The following is a 26,555-nucleotide window of genomic DNA, read 5'->3' on the forward strand; positions in this document are numbered from 1 at the left end:
GGCCTCCTTCCCAGTGCAAGAACCACCACCTCCATTTCCCAGGATTCCGTAGAAGAAGAAATAAAGGATCCAGCATCTCTGAGGGCCAGGCATTGTGGGCAGCATTGTACCCATTTCATCCCATTTGATTCTCACAACAGCCCTATGAAATAGATATTAATATTCCCACTTATCATATAGGGAAACCGAGTCTCAGAGATTTAGCAGCTTGCTCAAGGTCACACAGTTGATAAATTTACACTTCTGGTCCTGCCTAACCCCTAAGCCAAGGCAGTCAACCACAACAGCGAGCTGCCTGGGCGGTCACTTCGCATGGTCAAGCCAATTACCCTTAGGACGAGGGTGGCACAGCCTGTGGTGCTGTGTCTCCAAAGAGCTCCTCCCAGCGCCAAATCCCTCACTCTGTTTACCTCGTTCCCCATTTCTCCCTACAGACCCATCAGCACACACCCACCATGGCAGGAAAATGTAGGAAGGAGAGGCAGGGGCCTCCCTGCTTTCACAGGTCAAGAAAGAGTAATCACTTCTGCACTCGTTGAGAACCACCATAATTGTTTGCAAAGCAAGAGGTAAATATGAAAGCCATAGATGGGGTCCTGGCCTCCTCTGTGGTAGCCAAGATGTGAAACAGAGAGGTGTTCCGCCCTACAGGTGGCTAATCTTACAGGAGAGGGAGAGATGAGAGGCTGTGGAATATCCTCTACTCCCCACTACACTCTCTGCAGTCCTGGCTTCCCTCCAAATGAATTGTGCAGGCAGCCTGGAGTTACCACTCATCCTGTTATCTGTGGGGTGTCTTGGTGGGCAGCACAGAGGAGGGAAGGTTGAGGAAGTCAGGCTGTAGTGGCGCCGGGCTGGTGGCACACTCCAGAAGGGCTTGCTGTCCTCCCAGCCCAGGACCCACAGGAAGCCTGGTGAAGACGATATAGCTCTGAGATGGGCGGGTGGGGAGAGGCTTCTGAGGCTTATGGACAATGGGCGTGGGGACAGGTGGGCTTGAGGAGGGGAGGACAATGACCAATATGGGAGCATAAAAGGACCTGGGCTGGGAAAAGGAGGGGCGATGCCGCTGACTATTTGGTGAAATGCTTCTTCTTCCAAAGTTGTTCCCCGAGAGTATTCGGCAGGGGGAGCTGACTGCTGACAGCAGCAGCTGTGGGGGTGGCAGGAGCGGGAGGGGTGGCATTATCACCCTCTCAGAGCGGGTGGCAAGGGGGCGGGGAGGAAGGGATGGTGTCTCCTGCCTCTTCTGGAATCTGTGTCTCTCACTGCCCATCCCCCGTCTCCAAATCCAGGAGGAAAGAGGGATTGGATGAAATTAGAGAGGGACAGAGAGATGCTCTGGGAAGATGCACGCACTGCTTCTCACCCTCCTCTCTTGCTCACATGCACACATACGGTCTCTCACACACTCTTACACACACACTCTCTCTTCCTCCCTCTCTCACTCTCTAAGCCAGGGCATTACACCACTGCTCTCTGGTCCAGCCAAAGTTGGGACGAATAATCCACTCCACGAGGATAAATCATCCTAAACCATCCTCAGGCAGCTTTGAGGAAACACGGGAGAGGAAGCCAGCCCTTGTGGGGTGGCCAGGGCTTGGCCAGCTGGGAGGACAGTCTGGCGCTGGTGATTGGTGTGTCACAGCCGGGCTGCGAGCTGCTTCCAGCGCTTTTGTCTGGCGCTGGGAGTGAGGCTCAGCAGTGCGAGGGACAATCGGAGCTGCTCGGGGGCAGGCTGCCGCGTTGTGTCCTGCTTTCCCGGGGCCAGACCAAGCCGCCTGGAGCTGCTCGTCAGGTTTTCTTGCTGACCTCACCTGAGCACAGTGGCCTGGGTGGACTCTACAGGAAATGTTGGTTTCTCCCCGTGAACAGTAGCAGCAGTCCCGGCTCTCCTGGACTGAGAACTCATCAGCCCCAGGAAGCCCAGAGCCCCTTTCAGGGATCTGGAACCGGAGTGCCTGTGGCCTCAGGTCTGCTCCCAGGCGTGGGCTGAAGTCCTGACCTCTGTCGCTGGGGGCGAGGAGTGGGAGAGCCCAGAGCCCAGCTGCTGCCCAGGCTCTGGCAGACAGCAGGCTGATGGTGCTGGCTTCCCGGGACTGCTTCTCCTGCCTGCTGTCTGATTTCCCTGCACGGTGCCCGCAGCTGAGCTGCTACGGGTGAGTACTTGGACGGGTGTCCCTTTCTGCGCTCGCTGGATGTACCCAAGTGAGTCACAGTGGACCAGCTCTGACGGTGTATTTTCAGACTAGACGTTAGTTTGCCTCACCTCATGCCAGCTGGATGGGGTGGGAGATCTAGGGAGCAGGGCCAATAGGGGGTGAGGAGGTGGGGCATCAGGGAGCTGGGGCTGCAGGTATTTTTCTCGGGAGTCAGGAGACCCTGGAAGAAGTTTCTCCTACTTCTTCCCTCTCCTGGTTGGGTAGAGATGTGTCTAAGAGCATGTGGATGGATGGTGTCTCCGAAATGCCCCACACCCACAGGTGCTCCAGGCTTTCACTTGTACTCTTACTGCTTAACCCCTGCTAGGTAAAGCGCATAGATCGCAGAGTGAGATCTGCCCTTTCCTTTCCCTGGCCATGTGGCCTCCTCCCACGCTGACATCATCTTCCCAAAGCCATTGAAAAGTCTCTGTGATCCTTCTGCTTTTGCCCTGGAGTCCCTGACCCGTGGGCTGCTGGGCTTCTCAGAGTCACTTTGCTATCAGCGCTGCCAAGAAAGGACACGGGAACTCTTTTTTTCTTTGCAAACAGTGGTGGGTCCCCGCTTTGAATGTGCGCAAAATGAAACACCATAAGGCTGGAGAACCACAGCCTTGGGAACCCAGGGACCCTCTGTTATAGCCTGGATCCCTGCCTATCCATTAAAACCCTTCCCCTTGGTGGTTACAGTTTTGTTTTCAGCTTGGGCTGCGTCTGGGAATAAGGAGGCCTAGGAGGTCGCCACATGCTTCCTGTATCCATAACGGGTTCTCAGCGATCTGTTTTGCCATCACAGGGATGCCCATCTTCCTGGAATTCCTAACATGCCTGCGATTGTGTTTTCTCTCCTTTGTGATAGTATGGTCTTTGCTTATATCTCCCTAAGTTTCCTACGATGAGTATGTTTTGACAAGATAACCTCTGAGGTCCCACTGGGAACATTTCCAACTTTCCAGAAGGTTGTGTGTGGGAAAACTCTGTGGTGCGCCCCACCCCCACCCAGTATACTCCAATCCTTTGGAGCTTGTCTGAAATCTAAGGCAGGGCTGAAGGACCATGATTCTGACTCATCTGAGATTTTCCTTCTTACAACTCACTCAGTAATCACGGCATGGAGGGTGCAGCAGTGTTTAGGTCAAGGTTTCTCAACAGCAGCACATTGAAAATTGCAGATGGATAATTCTTGGTGGGGCAGAAGGGGAGTGTCCTATGCCTTGTAGGAAGTTTGGCAGCTTCCCTGGCTTCCAACTGTGAGATGCCAGTAGCACCTTCACTTGTGACAGCCCCAAATGCCTCCAGACATTGCCAAAGGTCCCTCAAGGGCAAAATTGCTCCTGGCTGAGAACTACTGGTTCAGGTGAACACTGCTGCTGCTACATCTTCTCCTTGGGCCCCCATGTGGTCTTTGGTCCCCTGAGACTCGGTCTCATCCTAGCCAAGTGAAGTGTAACCATGTCTGGCCTAAGAGTGCAAAGGCTTGGGTTCTGGGCTTGTGTGTGATCTTGCTCACGTTCTCACCCAATCCTGACTGGAGAATCACTTCTCCCAGCCTCCACCAACCTCCAGCTCTTTCTAGTGGAAATGCGGTGGTGAGTCTCGGCTGCTGGTTTGGGTCCTCCATCTGTGCAGTGTGAAATCTGGGAAGGAAAATCCCACTGTGGGGTACCACTGTTCCTTCTTGACTCCTGCTCAAAAGCTAAAAGTGCCATCAAGGCCAGGATGGGCTTAGCATCCAGAGCATGTGTGAGCATACACACGCGTGTGCATATATTTACACATACACTTGCTGGCAGCATTCTGGGTCCTGTACTGAATGTGAACGATGTGGAGGTGAGCCCTGCCCTGGGGAGCTGTTGAGTGAGACAGACATCATGTTCTGCACCAATAATGAAATAAATCAATTGAGAGGATTCTGTACCTTGCTTGGATTAAGTCTCATCCTAAAGGCAAAATAATTCTGAGGAAGAGTAAGCAGAGGAGAAGAGCCTCTTGAGTTTCTTGTTATCAGAATCCCTGTGGGGTCACAGGGGTCCTATTCTTCATCGGTCCAGGAGGGCTCCGTGAAGGAGACATTCCAGAACCTATGATGTGAACAGGTGGCAGTGTGGTTGTGTGTGTGCATGTGTGTACATGTATGTCGTATATTGTGAAGCCCTCGAGTCCTTCTCTTACCTGACAGTGAGTTTGGGGGGCAGGTAGAGAAGACAGCTCAGGAGTGCCCTTGTCTCCTCCCAGGCAGGCAAAGTTACTCCTGGGTGAGAACCACTGGTTCAGGTGAACCCTGCTGCTGCTGCTACATCCTCTCCTTGGGCCCTCATGTGGCCTTTGGCCCCATAAGACTGGGTCTCAACATGGCCAAGTATTTGGCCAAGGGCAAAATCCTTCTGTGTAGGAAGTGTTGCCTCCTGTGTAGGAAAAAAGGCGCCGCCCTTCTTTCCATGTCTCCCATTGACTGTGCAGAAACTTGTCCCCAGAGCTGGAGGGCAGGATCCCCAGCTGCCCCTTAGCAGAGGAGGGACTGATAGGAAGCCTCATGTTGCAGAGAAGTTATTGGCCAAAATCCAGTTTGTGGAAGGGAGCTGAGAGGTGCTCCAGGTGCCACAAACCAGCAAATCATCTCTTAATCAGCCTGCTGGGCTTTGAAATGCCTTGTATGATCTATTTCAGCAGATTTTATCTCTAATGATGCTCAATACTGGTAGGTAAGTTTACAATCTCTAAACAGCATCTAAAGAACAGGGACAGGGAGGTGGCTGGACAGTGCTGCCTGGGATCTTTAGTCACCCCAGACAAGCCACAGCATATTGTTTTTAGGGCCCTGAGTCTTCATGGTCTCTGCCTAACTACGCAGAATCAGTTTGCCCCCAGCAACTGTTTGGGAGCCTTCACCTTTCTCTTTTTCTGACCTTTACTCCCCCAAGGAACCAATTTTCTCTGAATAGCTCAATGGGCATTGGAGTAAGGGAGAGAAATCTCCCCAGATGGACAGCTTTGGGGTAATAAGCAACTCTGTGATTTGCACCTTTCCAACCTCTAGGGTGTAATGCTCTGAGGTTTGCAGTTTCATGGCCCCAGGACAGAGCTGGGTCACATCTACCGTGTGTCTATTCTGTTCTGTGCTGGTCTGTGAAACTTCCAAAAGTGACATGAGGATTACCCAACGTGGAACAGAGACAGAGAGGTCCTTCAGAGGCCCTCGTGGGCTGCCGTAGAAGGCACAGCACATGTCCATGAGACCAGGTGCAGAATCAGGAAGCCCTCCCAGAACCCTGGTGGGCCAGTCCAGGGTCGACTATGAGGGGAAGGTTCAGAGCCAGGACACTGCCTCTGCAGTCTCAGCGCAGCTCTGCACTTGGGACCTTTCTCCCCACAACTAAGCCTGGCAACATCAGGCAGCAGACCCCAGCTCACAGCCTTCCCTGACCCGCCAGCAGCCTCTGTGTGGCTGCTGGGAATCTGCAGGGGCTCTGAGCCTCCCATCTGAAACTGATGGGACAAGGGGCCATCTGTGGACAATAGGAGCTTCTCATAGGGTTAGGGATTCCAAGACCGGTCTCCCAGAGCAGGGGTGTGGACTCTCTCAGAACATACGCTGGTTAGATGCAAAAAGATTGTTTTCCCCTAGCAGAGCAGGGAGAAAGATGTGGAGGGGACATTTTGGAGAAGAGGGACTCCTGTCCATACTGTGCCAATTAGCAACAGACACCCCACTGGCCATCCCCAACTGGTGGGATTACACAGGTGGGATTCCTCTTGAAGTACACTGATGGCAGAGCCTGTTTCTCCAGAGCAGAAGGGCTGCATTCATGCCTGCATTCATTTCTTTATCCAACTTTTACCAAGTGCTTACCAGGCTAGAGCTAGGTGATGTGTCTCTGGCTTTGAGGAGCTCCCAGTCTCGAGGAGGATGAGGCTGATGTGTCTCGAGGAGGTGTGGTAGCCCTCACGGGCATGAGAGCCCAGATGAGGTGAGATTAATTGTTTTTTCTGGCCATTCTCCCAGCAGAGCTTTCCAGGCCCCACCCCAAGGCCTTAGGAGATAACAGATGTGAGGTCAAGTCACAGCTGGAAGCAGCAAGCTTGCTCCCAAACTGCCAAGTCCTAGAGAGACTTATTAATATCTGCCCTCCAGGGCTGGCAGGAGGCTCCCCAGTGTCCCTTAATTGTTCACTCTGTGTTACTTGCTTTCCGTAATCTGTGTGCTCCCGCTCTTCCTCCTGCTGCTGTCTGCCTGTCCAACTGGTCACTTTATCCTCAGTTTCCCATTCCGCCCCTCCAGTGGGATCCGGGTGGTTGGGGTTCTATAGACTCAACCTTAGCACATGGAGGATATAGACGGTGTTTGATTTTAGCAGAGTATGGGCTTTGTCCTATCCCTTCTGCCTCACCTCCACACTGGGGTTTCATGCTAGAGCTGGGTGCCACACCTTCTTTTCAGGAAACCTGGCTGTGAGTTCCTGGCTCTGCCATTAAAGCCCTATCGCCTCAGTTTCCTCAACTACAAAAGGAGGGGTTTTCTAGAACAGTTGTTCTCCCAGTGTGTTCCTTGCACCATAGCACAGCATCACTTGGGGACTTGTTAGAAATGCAGATTCTCGAGTCTCACCCCAGATGGAGAATCAGGATCTCCGTGGCTGGGGGCCAGCAGCCAGGGTTTCTGCATGGCTTCTGGGTGGTTCTGATGCAGCTCAGGTTTGAAGACCACTACTCTTGCACATCTCTGGGGCCCCCTTCCAACTGCACTTCTGTGGCTGGTCTCAGCATTTTCCAACTTGCGGTAAGTAACCAGTGACGTGCAAAGATCCAGTGACCACATTCTGGAGCACTGCCAGCTATTTTGCAGGTATCATAAAATTCTCAAAATTGAAAACAAAAAAATCCAAAAAACCCAACCCCAGCAAAACCCACTCCTTATGTCCTGATTTTTCCCGAAAGGGATTCAAGGTAGTTTACATCCCCATTAATTTCAGTGTCTGTCTTCTCCCAGTCCCTGTCAGGAGGAGGCTGCAGAAGTATCTGTGCAATCCTGTGACCAATACAGGGCGTCCGTCCGTAGCACACACCATGGCCCAGCAGCATAAACACTCCTGCCCTTCCAGGACCTCTGGGGAGAGTGGTGCCTCAGTGATTTTCATGAGGGCTCTGTCCCCAGAGCAGCAGAATGCCCTAACATCCCTCTCCTGCTGCTGGCATTTAGCCCATTGCTGAGTTAATTCGAGCAGTGCTAATAACCAGTTTGAGGGAGAGGACCTCTTGCAGACCCCTAAATCCTACTCACTGGGGTGCTGATAACAGGATAAGAATCCTGCCCGGCCACCTGCAGCCATTCCAAAACGGCACGTAAAAGGCCCGCCGCTGGCTGGATTCTGTGGAGATAGCAAAAGAGGCAGACCTTTTGTCCCTGTCCTTTGTGAACCCATGTACGGGGGGAAGAAGACTGCATGTTCAATGTTTAGTAGAGTTTACCCCCTGGCCTGCATTTTTCCCTTCCCAGGACTTCCCCTCTCCAAGCTTTCTCTCTGTCTCTCTCTCTCTCTCTCTCTCTCTCTCTCTCTCTCTCTCTCTCTCTCTCTCTCTCCCCCCTGTCTTCCCGGTATCACTTTCCTGGAGGTCCTCAAACCCCAGCCCATCTGGCTTCACTGGGTCAGGCACAGCATCCCTTTTTCCACAGGTTCTGTGAGGGCCCAGCCCCAGCTGAGACCTTTCCTGGCCTCTCTCCGGTCTCCAAGGAGCCTGCAAGAAATGCAGCCTGAGAAAACAGCCTCCCTTCCCTTCCCCCACCTCTCTGTTCTTCTTCCCCACAGTCCCGGGCCCCACACAAGCTCCCCAAGGCCTGCTAGCTCATGGCCCTCCTAAACTCATGTTTTATGCAGGAACATCCCCATTCTCATGGAAAGTGCAGCAAAGTTTGGGAAAGAATTTCAAACCTCTTTTGAAGATGGTGGAGCAAATGCAGGGTTATAGGGTTAACTTCAGCTGAGAGTTTTTTCTTGGCTGAATGGACACCCCCTTGGCAAGTGTGTGTGTGTGTGTGTGTGTGTGTGTGTGTGCTTTCTACCCAGCATTTGCATTGCAGGGAAGTAGGGGGAAGACCAGCACACTTACACACCACACACACACCCCCCCCAACATACACACACACACACACACACACACACACACACACTCTCTCTCTCTGGGCCTGCCTCATCTCCCAGTGCCCCCTCCTGCCTCTCTTGCCTTATAGGGAGCAACAGGAGTGACTTGTCTTGGATTTAAACATTCTTTGGAAGCACAGGGAAAAAAGATCATTTGTTTCTCGAATATTAGAAGGAAGATGAAAATTTGTGTGCAACTTTGGTTTTGGTGATTTTTCAGAAGATCTCATGTCTCTTTGTTTCAAAATGTCAAAAATGGTTGTATATAATTGATTTAATAAAAATGAAACTATCTTGTTGGGTAGATCAAATTGTATGTTGCAGTTTGCTCTGCTAATAATTTCAAGTTTCCCATTATAAAAGCACCTGTGCTTTCAGAAGTCTCGCATGCACTGTCTTCTGACACTTTTTAATAAGCAGGCAAAGCCTTGAAGAGAAGAAACCATCTACAACACACTTAGAGTAAGACAAAGGACAGTATTATGCTTTCTGGACTTGGTGTTGGCAAGAAACAGAAAAGCACTTATTTTCAGAAAAGGAATTGTGAAAAGAAAGGAGAGGAAAACCTTTAAATCTCATTGAACACAATTTACTCCATAGAATTTTATCTAATCAGCCTCATTCTTTGAGCCATCACCTTGAGTCATATTTGATTCTTCTAACACTTCGTTTTTATCATCTTCCCGGAGTCCTGAAAACTGAAGATTTGCCTAAATTGGGACAAGCTTCTCTCTCTTTTCACATGTTAATTTATTTCTTGATTTGGACTATGTTTTTCCAAATATGGCTCCATTTCTTTTCACATGCAGTAGAAGATGGAAGGGGCAGATTGGAACCATAGGCTGGCGTGGCCACCCTGTTGGGGGATGGAATTTTCTTGGGAGATCCCCCAGCTTTCTCCGGGCTCACACCTCCTCCTGCAGGATTCCAGCTATCTGCAGCATTGAGCAGCTGGGCGCTGAGGTTTGGGAGCTTTTGGGGGGTAGATCTGTCAAACACTGTGGCCATTCCCCTTTTACCTCTTCACAGGTCTGCCTCCAAATCCTAGATCCAGTACTTTCATGGAAGCTGAAGTTGCTGGGGACAACATTTTTCTCATTTTTCTTTTTCTTTTTTTTTTAAGAGACACTCTATCACCCAGGATGGAGTGCAGTGGTACAATCATAGTTCACTGCAGTCTCCAACTCCTGGGCACAACGGATCCTCCTGTTTCAGCTGGGACAGAGTAGTTAGAACTACAGGCAAGTGCCACCCACCAGGCTAATTTCTTTAAAAAGAATTTTTTTTTTTTTTAAATTTAGAGACAGGGTCTTGCTATATTGCCCAGGCTGGTCTTGAACTCCGGCTAGAAGCAATCCTCCTGTCTTGGCCTCTCAAAGTGCTGGGATTACAGGTGTGAGCCACTGTGCCTGGCCATTTTTCATTACAGTAATCCATTTTACTTCCTCTGTACTTATAAGTTGAAATGTACTTGGATTCTCAGGAACAATTGATTTTTCTGTAGGTCATTTAGAAAGGAATGTCAAACAAGATGCATCATTATATGCAGACAAAAAGATTGATGTAGCTTTTTTAACTTAAAATCTTACGGTGTAATTTTTAGAAATGGTTGGGGAGCATAAAAATACCCTGTCCTAGACACTTTATTCATTCTAAAAAGTTTTAGGATCCAGAAACGTATTTGAAATCGTATATTTCAAAGAAGTCTTTGGGACAAACAGGGGGAAATTATTTTTTCCCGTATGTGATTTTTCTGGGCCTTTACATTTTCGGTTGTGTCCCTGGGGAACTGCCTATGTCAGACAAATTTAGAATAAAATCTAATTTCCTCTTTCCTTCTCTGAAGCTTTCGTTTTAATTACTTTTTTTTTTTTAAGTAGAACTTTTTTTCAATTTAAATTCTACTTCAGATTCAGGGGATACAAGTGCATGCTTGTTACATGGGTATATTGTGTACTGGTGGGGATTGGGCTTCTAGTGTACCCATTACCCAAATAGCAAACCTTGTACCCAATGGGTAACCTTTGTCGTTATTCTTAATGAAAACTATTTGTGATGTGCCCAGGATTCTGCTGTGGGTTTTTGTTGGAGCAGAGGAGCCCCAGAGGGAGAGAGAGCAAAGAGACAAAGACATGGGCCCAAACAGAAGCCACAGACGGACATGAAGAGGCATGGACATATTGGCAGCCCCCGACTGACAAGTGACAGCAAAGGGGGGTTTTAGTGGCAAACCCAGATGCTCTCCTTCTGAGGCCACCCCTGCTGGCCAGAATGGGAGTCACAAGGTTAATGGGAGGGCCTCCAAACACTTTGCCAGGCTTCTTCATTAGCTGTGGAGTTGGGGAGGAGGTGAGGCAGACAGACCTGAGGGGAGGGTTCCCACTGGACCTTCAGAGCCCACCTGCAGCTTCCAATCCCTGAGGGATGGCCCTATGTGAATGAGCTGTAGGTGGTGGGGCGGTGGGGGAGGGGGAGGTGGGGTGGGGAGAGGATGGGGGCGGTGGGGGCATGTGGGGGAGTGAAGGAGAAGAGAAGAAGGAAGGTTACTTAGATAACTATGGGCAAGCCCTCCATAGCAAAACGTTGTAGGAAGGAAAAGGCGGCCTGTACCAGCTTTACTAGCTGGTTATTTCTTTCCTCCTCTGCTCCTCTGCACGTAAGACCAATGATGAAGCTGATGATGAATTTCCTACTAAGAGCCAAACTCTTGGAATGACCTGCCCTTGCTTCTCTCTCCTTCCTCCTCTTTTCCCTATCCCTTACCCTGTCCCTTACCACTCCCTTTCCCTCTGCTTCCACAGCAGGAGTAAGATAATCATAACACTAACATTTGTTGGGCAATTACTGGGTGCCAGGCTCAGGTGAACTGGCCCTGGTCAACCAGGTCCTGCCCAACTCTTAAATTCAATTTGGTAAACATCAGTAGCCTCCAATCTTTAGTGGTAGGTGAGGGCTGTAGGCCTCCTCCTCACCTCATTCCTGGGTTACCATGAAAGTCAATCTCAGGCCAAATTCTGCCTGTTTAAGATATTTATTAGCAAACCAGCACAAAACAGTCACACAGCCTGTTCTGGAAACTCAAGGAAGTCCTGGCTCTCTGATCCTTTAAGTGCTCCAGCAGTACCTGGCCTGAAAGGTTCTCTCGAGGCCTGAAATGTTCCCTCGAGGCCTGAAAGTTTCCCTCGAGGCCTGAAAGGTTCCCTCAAGACAGTTGCCACAGGATTTGGTCAACCATCTGGTGCAGGGATTCTGAGCCTTGGAGGAGATGCTAAAGAAATGGGGGTTGTTCACCCTAAAGGAGAGTTTCATATGGGAGCCTGAATGAAGATACAACTGACTAAACACTTTGATGACTTTTTTTAATTTTAATTTTCAAACTTTGAGATGCTATAAAACAAATATAGAAAACCACACAAAGTAGATGTTTTAGTAATGGGTTATTATAAAGTTAAGCTTTTTACACCATCACCCAAGTCAAGTAATAGGACTCTGTCAGCCATTCTAGAAGCTTCTCTGTGCTCCCCCAAAAGTAGCTTGGCTTTCTTGTGTGTCTTTATAGGGTTTTTCCCCTCCCCTGGATGATTTATTGTGCACAAGGTAAGACTCCAGCTTCCTGAGCTCAGAACAACCCATAATGCATTGAACCTGCAGGAGAAAAAATTTAAGTTAGACTGTAAAAAGAATGTTCAGGATTTTAGAACACTAGAAATCAGTGACATGAGGACAGAGAAAAAAATGAAACAAAACAAAACAAAATCCTTGAGATGACTTAGATGTACTTCTGGTTGGAGGCAGGGAAATAAAGGAGACGAGCCTTAAAGATCACCCCAATGCCTGGAGCTGCCCCTCAAAATTAGACTGGCCACATGCCCCTTGCCTCTTCTGACCAGCAGGAGGTGGAGGAGTGCTACAGGTGGGGTTGGGGGAATGGACACCAGGCTCAGGTGAACTGGCCCTGGTCAACCAGGTCCTGCCCGACATCCTGCAGCCGCCCTGCCTGGCCAGCTGGGGTCTGCCAGGTGTCTATAACCCCTCCTTCTGTGATCAGAGGCATGCTCTTCCTCCTGATGTCTTTAATCCTGCCTCAGCCCGTCAGAGAGAGTGACTCTCGAAAGAGAGAATGACCAGCTGGTGGACAGGCCTGGGATCTGAGCCCATGCCATTCCCGGGTGACCAGGGCAGCCGAACAAATACACTCTGGCCCTAGGCCCAAGGGACATCAGGCAAGGTGCCTGGAGGAAATGGGGCAGTAGAATAAGAGGAGAGTGAATGGTCTCCCTGCTTTTTCTCCATTCAGTGTGTGGTTTCCATGGGACTCTAAAAGTGTTTACAGGCAGCAGACCTGGGGAGTTGGGGGTGGTGCATGAAGGGATCTGGGCTGCGTGGCTGCAGGGACTAGAAAGGGAAGACCAGGGGTTGGTGGGGGAACAGGGGGAGGGCTGGGGCACTTCAAAAAACCAAATAAAAAGTTGGCTATTGAATGCTTTTTGCCAACCGTAGTCAATTCTTAATTATCCCCGTAATGGGCAGGAGCGGTGGCAGGAATCATGCAAAGTAGCAAACAATCCCAAACCATTTAAGCTACATGATTTTTTAAAAGAGAGAGAAGATTTCCCTTCCTAATGATGTCTGGCTCAGGCTGATGTTAAATGAGGGAAGTATTAACAGCGAGCTCCCCAGGGATCGAGGCTAGAGCCAGTGTTATTTAATGTGTTTATGAATTATTTAGCATCCACATTTCCTGATTTTGTGAACCAGTGCTGGGAGGGGGCTGTCAGTCCTCCCAGGAGCCAGAGGAAACCCTCTTCCGGAGACTATGCCCTCACTGGAGGAAATCCTCCACATGGGAAATGAGGAAGGGTTTGGAGGTGTCAGGCTAACCAGCTGCTGCTCGTGGGACACGAGAAGTCAAGAGGCACGACCCTCCACCCTTGTCCTACCTGTGGCTAAAAGGAGTGTGGGTCTCTGCTCTAAAGCATTGCATGGCTCCCAAATTCTCTCTAAATTAAGTGCAGCCAAAGCCCTCCACTGTACGGTCCCAGCCTCTGTTCCTGTCACTCCAGCCCTGACTTGAGGAGCACAGCCTACAGGGGCTGATGACCTGCCATGGTCACGTGGCCAAATGCAAAGCGCTTGGAATTATACCCAGACTTCCAACTCAGAGACTCCATCCATCCGTGTCACACCAGATCCTGGTTGCCTCCCAAACCCACATCACCTGTTTCTGGAATGTGACCCCTGCTGCTTCTATCTACTGTCAGGATTCTGTCTATCTCAAGTGCCACCTCCTCGGAGAAGCTGAGAAGCCTTTCCGGCTCCAAAAGTGTTCTGTCTCCACTCAAAAAACAGTGCCTGTGTGTGCCTCCAGCATGCTGGTGTGCTGTTCAGGAGTTCGTTGAGAAGCGAGTGGGGACCTCCATGGGAAAGAGTAGGAAGTGAGTGTAGGAAGTTAGATCTGACTCTCATAGGCCAGACATGCTCTCAGGGATGTGCTGACCTTATTTCCCAATGGGACCCTACCTGTTGGTTTTCCCAGGAAGCCGTCAAATGCAGCCTGGCCACACATGAACCAAAGCTGGGGTCATGTCTTTCCCTTGTGGAACGTGGAGCAGCCCTGGGATGGAAGGCCTCCCAAAGTGGGGTGCCCAGTCCCCTACCTCAGCATCACCTGTTGCACGGGACCCAACACAAGCTCTGAGGGGCCTAGGACCCACATTGTAACCAGCTCTTCAGGTGTCTCCTATGTTATGCGCAGGATGGTGTGAGAACTGCTCCCAAAGGGAGGGAGGGCAGGCCCCTGCAATTCGTGGAGGGCAGTTGGAGGGGGTGCACAAGCACATGTCTATTTAACACACACCAGCCTGCAAGAGCCAAGTGTGTGTTCGTGCCCACATTTATGGGTGCCACTCCAGTAACCATGTCCGTTCTTTCTTTGCCATGTCCTCAAAGCGCTACCTGGTGACATACTTTAAAAAATAACTTAGGGATACATGCTACAACATGGATAAACCCTGAAGACATTATGCTAAGTGAAATAAGCCAGACACAAAAGGGCAAATACTGTAAGAGTCCACTGATATGAAGAACCTACAGTAGCCAAATTCAGAGACAGATAGTAGGATGGTGGTTCTCAGGAGCAGGTGGGGAGTGGGGCTTGGGGAGTTACTGTTTAGTGGGCAGAGTTTCAGCTGGGACAGTTGAGTGGGTGCTGGAGATGAATGGTGGCGATAGTACACAGCAGCGTGAATTCACTTAAAGATCCTGAACTGGACACTGAAAGATTGTTAAAATGGTAGATTTTGTGTTATGGATAATTCACCACAATAAAAATAATAATAATTTGGGTCATTGCCCAAATGGAAGAGCATCCAGGAAGAGCATGGCTGGCCAGAATTATTGGCCTTGGTCCTGGTCTTGAAGCTCTCCAGGGAAGCTGACCATCAGTCACCACTGCCCACCCCAGCATCCCTGAAACAGGGAGTGCTTCCTTGGTCCTTTAGATCCACAGCAGAATACATCATCCTGGGACTGGGATGGAGTTTTGTGTCTTGGGTCAGAGACTGGCTTAAGAATGACACAGAAGAGAAATGATACTTTTCGGGTGGGGGATGTCAGTGGCAGAGTCCAGTACAAAATGTAGGTAACATCAGCAGCTTCCAAGTGATGAAATGTCAGGCAAGCTGTTGCATATGGCCCAGATAAGTATAGCATCCCTTCACCCTGGATATGCAAGGCCACACACTTAGGGGAAAATCAGTAAAGTCATATCCACAAATGGGGAGTTGCCAGTGCTCTGACATAACCCAGTAAATCTAAGGATGTTAGAATGTAAATCTAAGGATGTTAGCTGTTAGAATGTTCCCTTAAAGGTTTTGAGCGCATATGCTGGTTTGGCCAAAACAAACAGCCAGAGAGCCGGGCATTATTGCAGGGGGGTTGGAGACAACATGGTCCCGGCCTTGGGGAAACCAGGTGGATGGCCTGTTGTTCCTTCTTTAAGGGATTGTCTTTCTGGATTTAGTTGAAAAATCTACCAGGATCCCAGGACAGAAAGGAGACAGTGAGGGGGGGACATCCCAATTGTGAATGCCCCTCTCCCTTAAGGCTGCCATAGGGTGACATGTAGATTTCATCTCCAAGTCCCTGAAATCAGAACAAGAGAGAAGGGGAGCCCTTGAAGGCAGCCAAAAGAAACTGTAGCACAAATGAAAGTAAGTGCTATTTACACAGCAGGTAGTAAACTTATGTGGAACTGGGAACCCCCAGAAGTGGCACAAGCTTAATCCGGGAAGAGAGTTGGGGAGGATGTGGAAGCGTTTGTGGATGGCAGGTTGTTTGGCTGGCTCTGCAGGCCATGTCAGGCAGAAAAGCATTTCTTCCTGGAGACACCCAGGTGATCTCAGAGACAGAGGGGCTCTCTGCTGCTCCCATCCTGAATGTTCTCCTCGGCGGGTCTTTCCACTGTCCACGTTCACCTTGCCTTGTCCTGAAAGCGATGGTGTCTCTGGTCATCCTCTCTCAGTTATAACCCTTCAGACACCTGAGGACTTTGGTTCTTCCCCCACCTCCCATCCCATTTATCCCATTGTTCCTTTCCAGCCTGCAGAGCCCCAGTGCTTTGTCCTTTCTTGTCAAGGCATTCTTTGTGTCTTGCGTCTCCCTCTTTGAACCGCCTTCCCAGTTGCTGTGCGATGGCTCACAGGGCAGGCTGAAGATGGCCAAGCAGGACCTGGGCAGGAGGACGGGCATGAAGGGAGCCAGGTGGCATTTGAGGTCACACAGAAGGGGTGGAAACAGAGCAGCCCAGAGCTGCAGGACGTGGTAACAGGGGTAAAAGAGGCCTGGAAGAGGGGCAGCCACTAGTCTCCTCTCCTCTTGCTTTACCCTTTGCTCAGTTGAGCTGAACATGCATTTATTGAGCACCTACTTACTCCCCATCAGGCAAGGCCCTGAGGATGAATGCCCCTTCTGACACGAAGCTGGCTGCCCATGCCTCTCCCCTCCTGGAGGCTGCCCAGCGGAGGGATCCGCCTCCAGCCTTCTATCACGATGAAATGTTTAGAACGCTGGTCCTGGGAGATGGACCTAACCCACCACCAAGAGTCTCTTTCTGCCCAGATGCTGTCATTCTCTGGCAGTTACCTATTTAGCTGTAAGGTTTTCAGGGACATAACTCTAACCACCAGTCTATGGGAGTCTATTAAAAACAAACAAACAAACAAACGAAACAGCTCTGTCATCATGGGCTTGTACAACCCAGGGCTGATTTTCTTCCTTTCTGAAGTGTTTGGGATGCTGCGCGGGTCCCTGTGGCCCTACGCCCTACCTCCCCAGCCGGCCTGTGAACATTCAGCTGCTCGCTTCCCCAGCTGAGTGAGCGGTTCTTTTCAGGGGCAACCGACTGCACATAGATTCCTGAGCCATGATCTCATCGGCTCATGAGAGGCCGAGCACGTCCACCCCACCGACTCGCATGGGACAGAGAAGGGCACCCTGGGGCCCAGGTGGGGCTAGGCCTGGTTCAAGGGTTTGCCCTTTGGGTTAGTGCCAGGGCTAGTGGAGTTGCCCACTGCCTGCAGCTCTGTCTCCTGTGTCTGTCTGTAAACTCAGCTGTGGGTCCCTGCCTGGGGGCAGGACTGGCTGGCTGGCTCCCCATCTGCCATCACTCCACTGGGGGCCATTCACAGAGCCCCTAGGACACAGTCTTGCAGAGCTGGTCTGGCCCTGGCTCAGATGCCTTCCTGCCCACACTCCTACCTCCAACATCCCTTTAGTCGGCAAATATTTATTGAGTGACAACTGCTGTGCTTCCCAAAGTGGGCCCGTGGAGCCCTCGGATCCCAGCCATCTGGAGCGGTGGCTAACATGCTGGCTCCTGAGCACTGTGCCAAACCTGGCGCATCAGAATCTCTGGGGTGGGGCCTGGAGACCTGCATTTTAATTGGTTCTCCCCAGTGAGACTTTTGTACTCTAATGTTTGAGACTTGCTGACCGTGATGGTTAATTTTATATGTTAATTTGGGTGGGCCACTGTGCCCAGATATTTGATCAGACATTATTCTAGTGTTTTTGTGAGGGTGTTTTTGGATGACATTAACATTTAAATCCTAGGCAGAGCTGTAGTCCCTGTTGCCAGCCCTGACTCTTCTCTGGGTAGAGGGTTCTGATCCTGGTGCTCTCCATAAGACACGACTGAGTTCTAGGAGTGCCAGACTTAGCAAGTAAAAATGTAGGTTGTTCAATTACATTTGAATTTCAGGTAAGCAACAAAGAGTATTTCAGTATGAGTATGAGTATGTCTCATGCAATATTTTGGATACACTTATACTAAATAATTATTTGTCATTTATTTGCAATTCGTTTATTATTCAGTGATCCTGCAACAGCTCTGGACACCTTCCTCTCCAGCATGGAGTCAGGGATTGCTTTCTGTTAATCATATGACCCTTTACAAAGGGCTTTCTCAAATGTGATCTCATTCAGTCCTCGTAAGAGTGGGACAGGGAGGCATAGTAGGCATCATCCTTCTCCTCCTCCTCATTTCACAGCAGGAGCTGAGCCTAAGAGACTGTCAGTTTCTCACCTGTGATGAGAGAGGCCCTGACTGCACAGTGTAACCATCTGGAGGGCTTTTCTTCTTTTTCAAGACAGAGTCTCACTCTGTCGCCCAGGCTGGAGTGCAGAGGCCCGATCTTGGCTCACTGCAATCTCCGCCTCCCCAGTTCGAGCAATTCTTGTGCTTCAGGCTCCTGAGTAGCTGGGATTACAGGGGTGTGCAACCGTGCCTGACTAATTTTTGTATTTTTAGTAGAGACTGGGTTTCACCATGTTGGCAAGGCTGGTCTTGAACTCCTGACCTCAAGTGATCTGCCCGCGTCGGCCTCCCAAAGTGCTGCAATTACAGGCGTGAGCCCCCGTACCTGGCCCCGGAGGGCTTTTAAATCACTCAGATGTGTTTGTGTGATGTGTTTGATGTCTGCAACTTACTTTGAAATGCACCAAAAAATAAAATGGATGAATGCATGGGTAGACAGATGTGTGATAAGGGAAATACAGCAGAATGTTGGTAATAGAATCTAGATGGCGGGTATACCAGTGTTCACTGTGCAGTCTTTTAACTGCTTTGTATGTTTGAAAATATTCTTAATAAAATGTTGGGAGAAAAAAAAACATGGATGCACAGGCCTAACCCCAGATCAATTAAATCTGAATCTCTGCAGGTGAGGCCCAACCAGCTGTATTTTTTCAAAGCTACCCAAGTGATCTGATCTAACCCATCACTTCTCTCTGTGTACCAAGCATCACCTGTAGGGTACAGGTACCTTAAATCAGTGGTTCCCCAACTGAGTGTGCAATAGTTTCTGGAGAGCTGGTTAAAACACAGATTACTGGGCCCTGCCCCCAGACTTTCTGATCCAGTAGATCTGGGGTGAGGCAGGAGAATTTGCATTTTAAACAAGTTCCCAGGAGGTGCAGATGCTGCTGGTCCTAGGAGCACACTTTGAGAAGCATTTCCTGCATCTGCACAGCCCAACACAGGGCGGGGAAATGATGAGAGTATATAAACCACATGCTGCATCTGTCAGCAGAGGAAGCTGTTGGCTGCGTGAGGGTCAAAAGGAGCTTCATGGATGAGCTGGCATTTGTCTGAGCCTTGGTGGCTGAGGAGGTTTTCGTTGGAGGAGAGGGCATTCTACAAGGATGGGCGAGCAGAAGTGAAGGGATCGAGGTGGGCAAGTGCATGACGTGAAGAGTATCTAGATTTGGGATGTGATGAGGAGGTTGGATAGAGGGGGAATGGCCAAAGAGGAGGCAGGAGAGGGAGTTTGAGGCAGATGGAAAGGCCTTGCTATGCAGGGCATTTGGATTTGATTGTGTAGGCAGTGGGGAGCTGGTGGGGGTTTTAAGCAGCAGAATAATGTGACCAAATCATTGCTGTAGACTGTGTTCTGGCAGCTTTGTGTAGGACGGATTGGAGAGGAGAGATGAAAGATAGGAAGCGTACTTAGGAGGCTATTGTGAGCATCTGGAGAGAGAGACGGAAGGTCCGCATAATCACAACACTAATAATGATGATAAAATAATGGCTGACATTTATTGAGTGTTTTCTAGGTGCCAGATAGTGGTATGTGCTTCCGAAAACATTGTCTTTTAATCTTCACAACTGCCCTGTGTGGTTTTACAGTTGAGGGAACTGACTGAGAGAGGCTAAGGGAGCCTGGGCTGGGATTTGAACCCAGGGCTGCACGTTTTGTGGCATGAGTGCTTCAGTGTCAACCCAGGCTGTGCCAAAGGAGGGGGGTAGTGGGGAGGAGAAGGGGGAGGGCAGGTCTCTGCCTTGGTCTCCGCCTCCTCAGGCAGAAATCCGTGTTCCCTGGCTCTGGGTCTCATCGTCCTTCCTTCCCCTGCCAAGGCTGAGGCGCAGCTGGGCAGGGGAGCATCCATCACACTCCTTTCCTGCCAGGCAGCAGCGGCAGCTCTCCTGGCAGACAGGGGCTCAGCTGTGCCTCTGCTTACTCCACTGCTCCTCACCCCTGGACCCAGGGTCCCCACTCCATCTCTCCTTGTCTGGTGCTCCCCACGTCTGCCTGCAGACCACACCTGTGGGCACTTGACTAAAGCTTCTGGGAGGAAAATGACATGGCTTCCCGCTCCCTTCCATATCTCTGCTGTCCTTGTGGACCTGAGCGGAGGACACTTCCGGGCTCCCTCCCCAGAATTCTTGCATTTCAGATGCTTCTCCAACAGGCCTCTACGAGGATAACTCTATTCCAGTTCCATTGTGGAAAAGGAGAGCTGGGGGTGGGGGCCGGGCCTACAGGGTGAGTCATAGATAAAGTCCTGCAAATAGTAAGCCTGTTAGCTGTTATTCTTATTATAACTGAGCTCTATGAATATGGAACTTAAGGGGCTTTGGCACCAATGGCCAGGTTTAAAGAGAGACATTCATTAAGCACTGGAAGGGTTTTGTCAGCCCTTGACCATCTTTCTGTCTCCAAGAAGGGCTTCTTTTATACCATATCAGAAAGAGCTCACTGTACTTCTCTTAAAGACCACCCCCCTTCTCTTCCCATCCCCTGGCCCAGGGCTGGAGCTCTCTATTCTGCCCACAACCAAGCCCCATGGCCTGCTCACCTCCTGGACACCCTCGACTTGAGAGGTCCTCAGGCATGTGTCCCTGCCTCACCCTCCCCAGCCCATACACCCAAACCCAGAAGGACTAGTCACCTGCCTTGTAGGCGCTCAGGGCTAGGGCGGCAGTGAGGCTGCATCATTGCACCTGCAAAGAAGCTTTGAAGGAGTGATCTGGATCTCAGGCATGTGCGCAGGCGAGTGTGCACCCACATCCACCTTCCTGTGTCTGGGGCAGTGGTGGTGGTGGAGTCCCAGGCCTGGCCTTCACTCAGACCTGTCTTTCCCCTGTGTGTGTGCAGGAGTGAGGGGGTTCACCTGGCAATGGGAGTAGGGCTGAGAGCAGTTCCCAGAAAGGCTTCTGGCTGGGGCTGGACAGTGGGTTTTTGCTGGTCCCTGCTCTTTCTCCCACCCTCCCCACTACATCAGCCAACCACCTCAGGCTTCTCCCTCCCCGCCTGCAAGTGTGTGTCACATGGCGGGAGCAGATGGGGGGTGGTGTGCCTGGGCTGTCTCCCCTCAGCCAGCCATTTGCTCTCCAGATGGATCTGGGCACTGACAGGGTGTACATTCGGGGAATGGCAGCCTGCTCCTAGCCGGCCCGACGCTGTGCCCTGCTGAGCTGGAAGACAATTATGTTCTGGAAGTTCAGGAATCTGAGCTGGCAGGACCCAGAGTACCAGGAATTGAGCCTGGTGAAGAAGACTCACAGCCCTCCAGAAGGAAATCCTGAATGGGGTTTAAGGAATTTCTCCCTACCTTCCCCTCCCCCTCCGCCCATCCCCACTCCCATACCTCTGCCCCTCTGTCCTGGGCTCCACACTTGGTGGGTTGTAGATTTCCAGAGTGGGATAGTGAGGCTCCACATTGCCTGCCCTCCCTGGGAATCTACAACCCACCAAATTTGCAGCATCGTGCAACCCCAACACAGACCCCAAACACTTTCCCTTCACTGTTTCATTTATTGCACAAACACCATCATAACTGCAATAACGTACACCAAAAGGAACAAAACTCTGTCCATTTCACGACCTTCACAGATGAACTGGCCTCAGTGTTCTTTATTCCCTTCTGATCACTGTCGGTGTTCCACCCCTCCTCACTCTGCAGCACCCTCCACTGCCTGCCAGGCTGGGCCCCACTCATCTTGGGGTGGGGTTTGGGGTTCTGCTTTTGGCTGGTCACATGGCAGAGGCTGAGCTGGACTAGCTTATGTCCTCTGGGTTAGCAGCTCATTGGCTGGCTCCCCTCAGGGCACCAGAGGCCCCGGGCCACTTGGCATCGAGTCTGGAAGCTAGGGGTGTAAAGGGAGAGAAGGACGTAAACGTAGCTTGAAAACAGGCTGGAGTCAGGGGCTCAGACTGGGATGAGCATCCATCATTTCTCTTTGCTGCCCCGGAATCAATACTGCTCACTCCCCAAAGAGAGCATTGTGAGTGATTTTTCTGGAGACCTTGGGATCCTATTATGTTTACCTCTTAGATTTCCAAAACAAGGTATATAGACACTCTGAATGACCTGTCATTAATCCGTAGGGGTTCTCCCACAGTTTCCAGGCTCCCAGCTCCCAGTGGCTCGGGGCCTTATCCAGTGTGAGCCATCACGCCTTGACTTGGGGAATAAGGGTGTTTCCGGGAGCCTGGAGAGGCTGCGGGTTGGGAAGGCAGACCTGGGCTAACTTCCCACTCTGAGCATTTGGATCTGTAGCTGCTCTCAGGGCCTCTGGCTTCTCATCAGTTAAATGGGAGCCATGACAAGCCTTCTGCAGACTTCACAGGGAATCTGATGGCATCATGGTTGTGAAGAACAGCAAGGACCCATCCACATGGGGATTTACATGATTCCTGACACGGCCTTTCTGCTTGTCACCTATCCTGCACCCAGCCCAGCATCCCAACGGCTCTTACCAACTCAGGTGGGGGTCTCTCTCCCCAGTGCTGGCCCAGTTACATCTGTGAGATCATCTGGAGCCAGTGGTTAAAGAGCTGAATAAAGTCAAACCATAGCACAGATAATGCAGAACAGGGTGTGATCCAAGAACAATTTTTATTTTTAATTTTATTTGACTCAAATTTCGAGGGTGACTGATCCAGGCTGAGTTTTGCACACACGTAACTGGATGAGGGGAGAGATCTGGAGTGTGCCACATGCCAGGGAAAAGGGCTGGCATGCTTTACACACGGGCAGCAGAACCATTTGTCTTACCATGTGGCTTGGAGTTGCACTCATTTGAATACATCTTAAGTCACTGTACACTCTCCATAGCATTAGTTCCTGGCTCCAAAAAGTGTGTTTCTGCTGCTTTCCCAGGAAGGCAGGGGAGACCAGTGTTAGAGAGAGCTTTCACCAACTGCCAGCCTATTCCTTGTCACCACAGACAGTGGAGTAAAAGGGTTTAAGTTGCAGCAAGAGGAAAGCAAGTCAAGTAGTGGTAGAGCTTCCTATCTGGAGCAGTGAGGGACTCTTCTCAAAACTCTCCACGCTGGAGAAGTGAACCAGCCATGGTGGATCTATCAGCGGATCCATGTGGACAACAAGCATTTGTTGAGTGCTTGTTCCGCTCTCAGTGCACAAGTATCCCACCTTCACAAGTCTGTGAAGAAGTTGTTATGATTGCTATTGTTGTTGCTATCATTATTCCCCCTGTTTTTTAAAGAGAAGGGAGGCAGCAAGGCTCAGGGATGAAGAAGACGGTGCCTGTTGCTCCCACTGGGATTGTGTCTATTGACGAGTTCAGGAGTGGCTGATACCAGGGCTTGAACCACAGTTTCCCACTCCAAGTCCATGCTCTTCTCACCATGCTCCACCTGCCTTCCAGAAAGCCTTGGGGAAGGCTTCTTGGGCAGAGGGCCACCAGCACCCACGCAGCAATCAGTGTGTGAACACCTTCCCCACTGGGCATTCAGGAGCAGAGACTCGCTTTCATTCATCAATAGACATGGGCTGAGGATCCAGAGGTGAATAAGACCTCATTCTTTCTGGCTCTTGGCAGGCAGGCCTGTTAATATCTTTGTTTCATGGCCCACGATGGATTTGGAAAACATTTCCGATCAATTACCTGGAGCAGAATTATCACCTGCCACATCTCCCTTCTCAAGGCTGGCTGCTTTATGAGTGTCTACACTTTCAACCATGAGTGGGCACATTATCCATAGTCCCTTTGCCTGAGAGCAAAGATTCGTTGCCCTTTGTTCCACTATTCAGTCATTCTCTTATTCAACAAATAATTCAGTGTCTCTTATGTGACGGGTGCTGGGTTAGCAGCTAGGGATATAGCACTGAGCAAAACAGACATAGTTCCTGCCATGAGTTTGCAGACATTAACCAGATAATTCTCCCATCCCGCTCTGATGTATTCCCAAGGACTAAGGCGGTTTGTTCAGGAGTGACTTCCTCAGGCATGGCACTTCAGGGCACTATGCTGCCTCAGGGTCAGCCCTCCTGTCTCCTGGGAATTACAGGCCACTGGGTAGTGCTCCAGGACCAGGTCTTTATTGATCATTCCCTTTGGAAGGAGGCAAAGGACTCTCCCCTCTCCAAGCCTTCTGGCTCTTGACCCAGCCCTTCCTGTGAGTTGCCCCGATGGACACACTTAGAAGGGCCCCTAAAGGGAAGGCTATTCTGCTCAACCCCCAGAAAGAAGGTATATTTTGCAAAGAGGCCCAGTTTCTCTGTGCAGTTTGATGATTTGGGAAAAGCATGGGCACTGGAGTTAGGCTGATTTAGACTTCAGTCCCAGAATTGTCCTTCCTAGTTCTGCGACCTTGGGCGAGTCATGAACATCTCTGTGCCTTAGATCCCCAGCAGTAAAGTAGGGGCAATAATACCTACCTACCTTGCAGGAAGGCTGTGGTGATTAAACGAGATGTTCATGAAAGTTTCTGATGCATATTTGCCATTTAATAAATGTGTCTCACCCTTTCTTCTGACTTTTAACTTCTAAAGGACACGATTACCTCTTGAGTTGATACTTACCAAACAAAGCCTTGCCAATATTAAAAGGTAAGGAAGTGGGAAACTCTCCTATTCTATAGCTGCTGGGCTATAGCAGTGGTTCCCAAAGTGTGGCCCCTAGACTGTAAGCATCACCTGGGAACTTGCTAGAAATGCAAAATCTTGGGCTCCACCCTAGATCAACTGAATGAGAAACTCTGGGGCAGGGGCCCGACAATCGGTTGTAACAAGCCCTCCAGGCAATTCTGATGCACATTAGTGTGTGAACTGCGAGGCTGGAGACTGCAAACCAGTTGTCAGTTGTTTGGCCTCTGTCATCAGCTGGAGCTGAGGAGCAGCTCCCCCTGAGGAGTGATGGTGCCCTCCTGAAGGGGTTCACAGTCCTCGCTCTGCCACTCCCTTTTGTGTGACACCAACTGGCCTCACTTGGCTGCCCACCTGCTGTGGGTGTCCACATTTGCAGCCCAGGCTCTAGGTCAGGGGCAAGTGTGGTTTCTGAGCCCTAGAGAAGTAGCAGTTCTGCTTCAGCGGGTCCTGAACATCAGCAGAGACACGGAGCCACCCAGCTCTGCAGGAAATAGAAACAGGGTGGACCACTTTCTAATTCCTGAAACCAGCAGCCAGGTCTTGCTGGTTGAGCTTCAGTATTTGGTTTGAAGTGTTGTGAGTTCCCAGCATATAACATACACCCACATTCAACTGTAAGTCCAAAAATACCTTCCACAGCCAAATAGAGACGATTCTTACATTCCCCACTACCTCAGATTATCTGCCTCGCTGCTCTCTGCCACCCGCGCTGTTGGCACAAACTAATGAGCAGTGACTTTCCCTGCGTCAGGGAACGGAAAGCAGAAGGGACCAGTGACTCCAGCATCCGCAACAGTGAGTGGGACACAGAAATATCAATGCAGGTGGGTGCCAGGAAGGCTGGGGGCACCTAGGGGCTGTGGTGTCCATGAGGTGGAGCAGAATGGGAGTGGAGCTGGGAGCTCTCATTGGAGACACTGGAATAGAGAATTATGATCAGAGGCCCTGGCAGTAGCAGGCATCCTGACCAGGAGAGAGAAAGAAAATGCATCCAGAACCCAGCACGGGATAGGACACAGGGAGGAAACTCTGGGCAGTGGGAGAGGAACTGGGCTGGACTCAGCTTTGGATACAGGGAATCAGGAGGAGACCTGATCCCTAAAGGGTGGCATCCCTTCTCTGTGCCCCACAGCCAGGAGAGAGCACCAAGCCCCTTCACCTTCCTTCCTGGGGAACCTCTCTCCAAAGCATCCCTGGAAGGAGGCAGGAAGCAGGTTGACTAAGAGCATGGGCTTTGGCATCAAAGAGATCTGAGGGCAGATCTGGCTCTGCCACTTCTGGTGTGACTTTGGGCAAGCCGCCCAACCTCTCTGAGCCTCAGTTTCCTCATCTGAAAAAAGGCAGCAAAGCTTATTTTATAGCCATATGGTGAGGATAAAATGAGATCACATTTGAAAAACAATTAGCACACTGTCTGTCATAGAAAAAAGAACATGAGAAAGCTTAGATATAATTAAAATTATTCGAGCACAGAACCCATGTATTTTCACCAGAAGTCCTGGTATCTGGGATTTGACAAGTTGAGGATCATTGGTGAGAAAAATGGAGTCAGATGTAAGCATTGGCAAGTGAACAGAGGATAGAATGCTCAAAAGAGGGGTTCCCCAAAGAGAGAAAATGACCTGCCCCAAGGCTTATGGCCCATAGCATTTATTAGGACCCTTGATGAATGTTGGGTCGTGTGGCAGAAAAGATGTAAGAATGTCCTGACAGCGATGGCCACCAGACACAGCTGAGGTCACCAAGAGATGTGGCTGGAGTAAAGCTGCCCTGGACTGAAGGAGGAACTGTCTTCCCTGGAGCCTGGAGGATGGACAGGATGACCTCAGATGCCCGCAGAGACATTATCAACCATAGGAAGATCCAAACTGACCTGATTTCCACTGCCCTTCCATTTCTACTGGAAAGAAATGTATTTCCGGCCGGGCGCGGAGGCTCAAGCCTGTAATCCCAGCACTTTGGGAGGCTGAGACGGGCAGATCACGAGGTCAGGAGATCGAGACCATCCTGGCTAACCCAGTGAAACCCCGTCTCTACTAAAAAA

At 50.4% G+C, this 26,555-nt stretch overlaps 1 protein-coding gene across 9 annotated transcripts in view; it reads left to right on the forward strand.

Moving 5' to 3' along the window:
- Nucleotides 1-26,555, forward strand: part of SEMA5B (semaphorin 5B) — a 121,214-nt gene that overhangs the window by 33,853 nt on the left and 60,806 nt on the right. For 3 of the 9 annotated variants that reach the window (XM_015130006.3, XM_077993799.1, XM_077993802.1), the window contains exon 1: nt 1,200-2,159. The exons of the other annotated variants lie outside the window; for them this stretch is intronic. The gene's annotated coding sequence lies outside the window, so the exon portion shown is untranslated. Of the gene's footprint in view, nt 1-1,199; nt 2,160-26,555 lie in introns of those variants that run through there. 9 annotated transcript variants of the gene reach the window in all.

This window comes from Macaca mulatta, chromosome 2 (assembly GCF_049350105.2).
Source record: "Macaca mulatta isolate MMU2019108-1 chromosome 2, T2T-MMU8v2.0, whole genome shotgun sequence".
Taxonomy (NCBI): Eukaryota; Metazoa; Chordata; class Mammalia; order Primates; family Cercopithecidae; genus Macaca; species Macaca mulatta.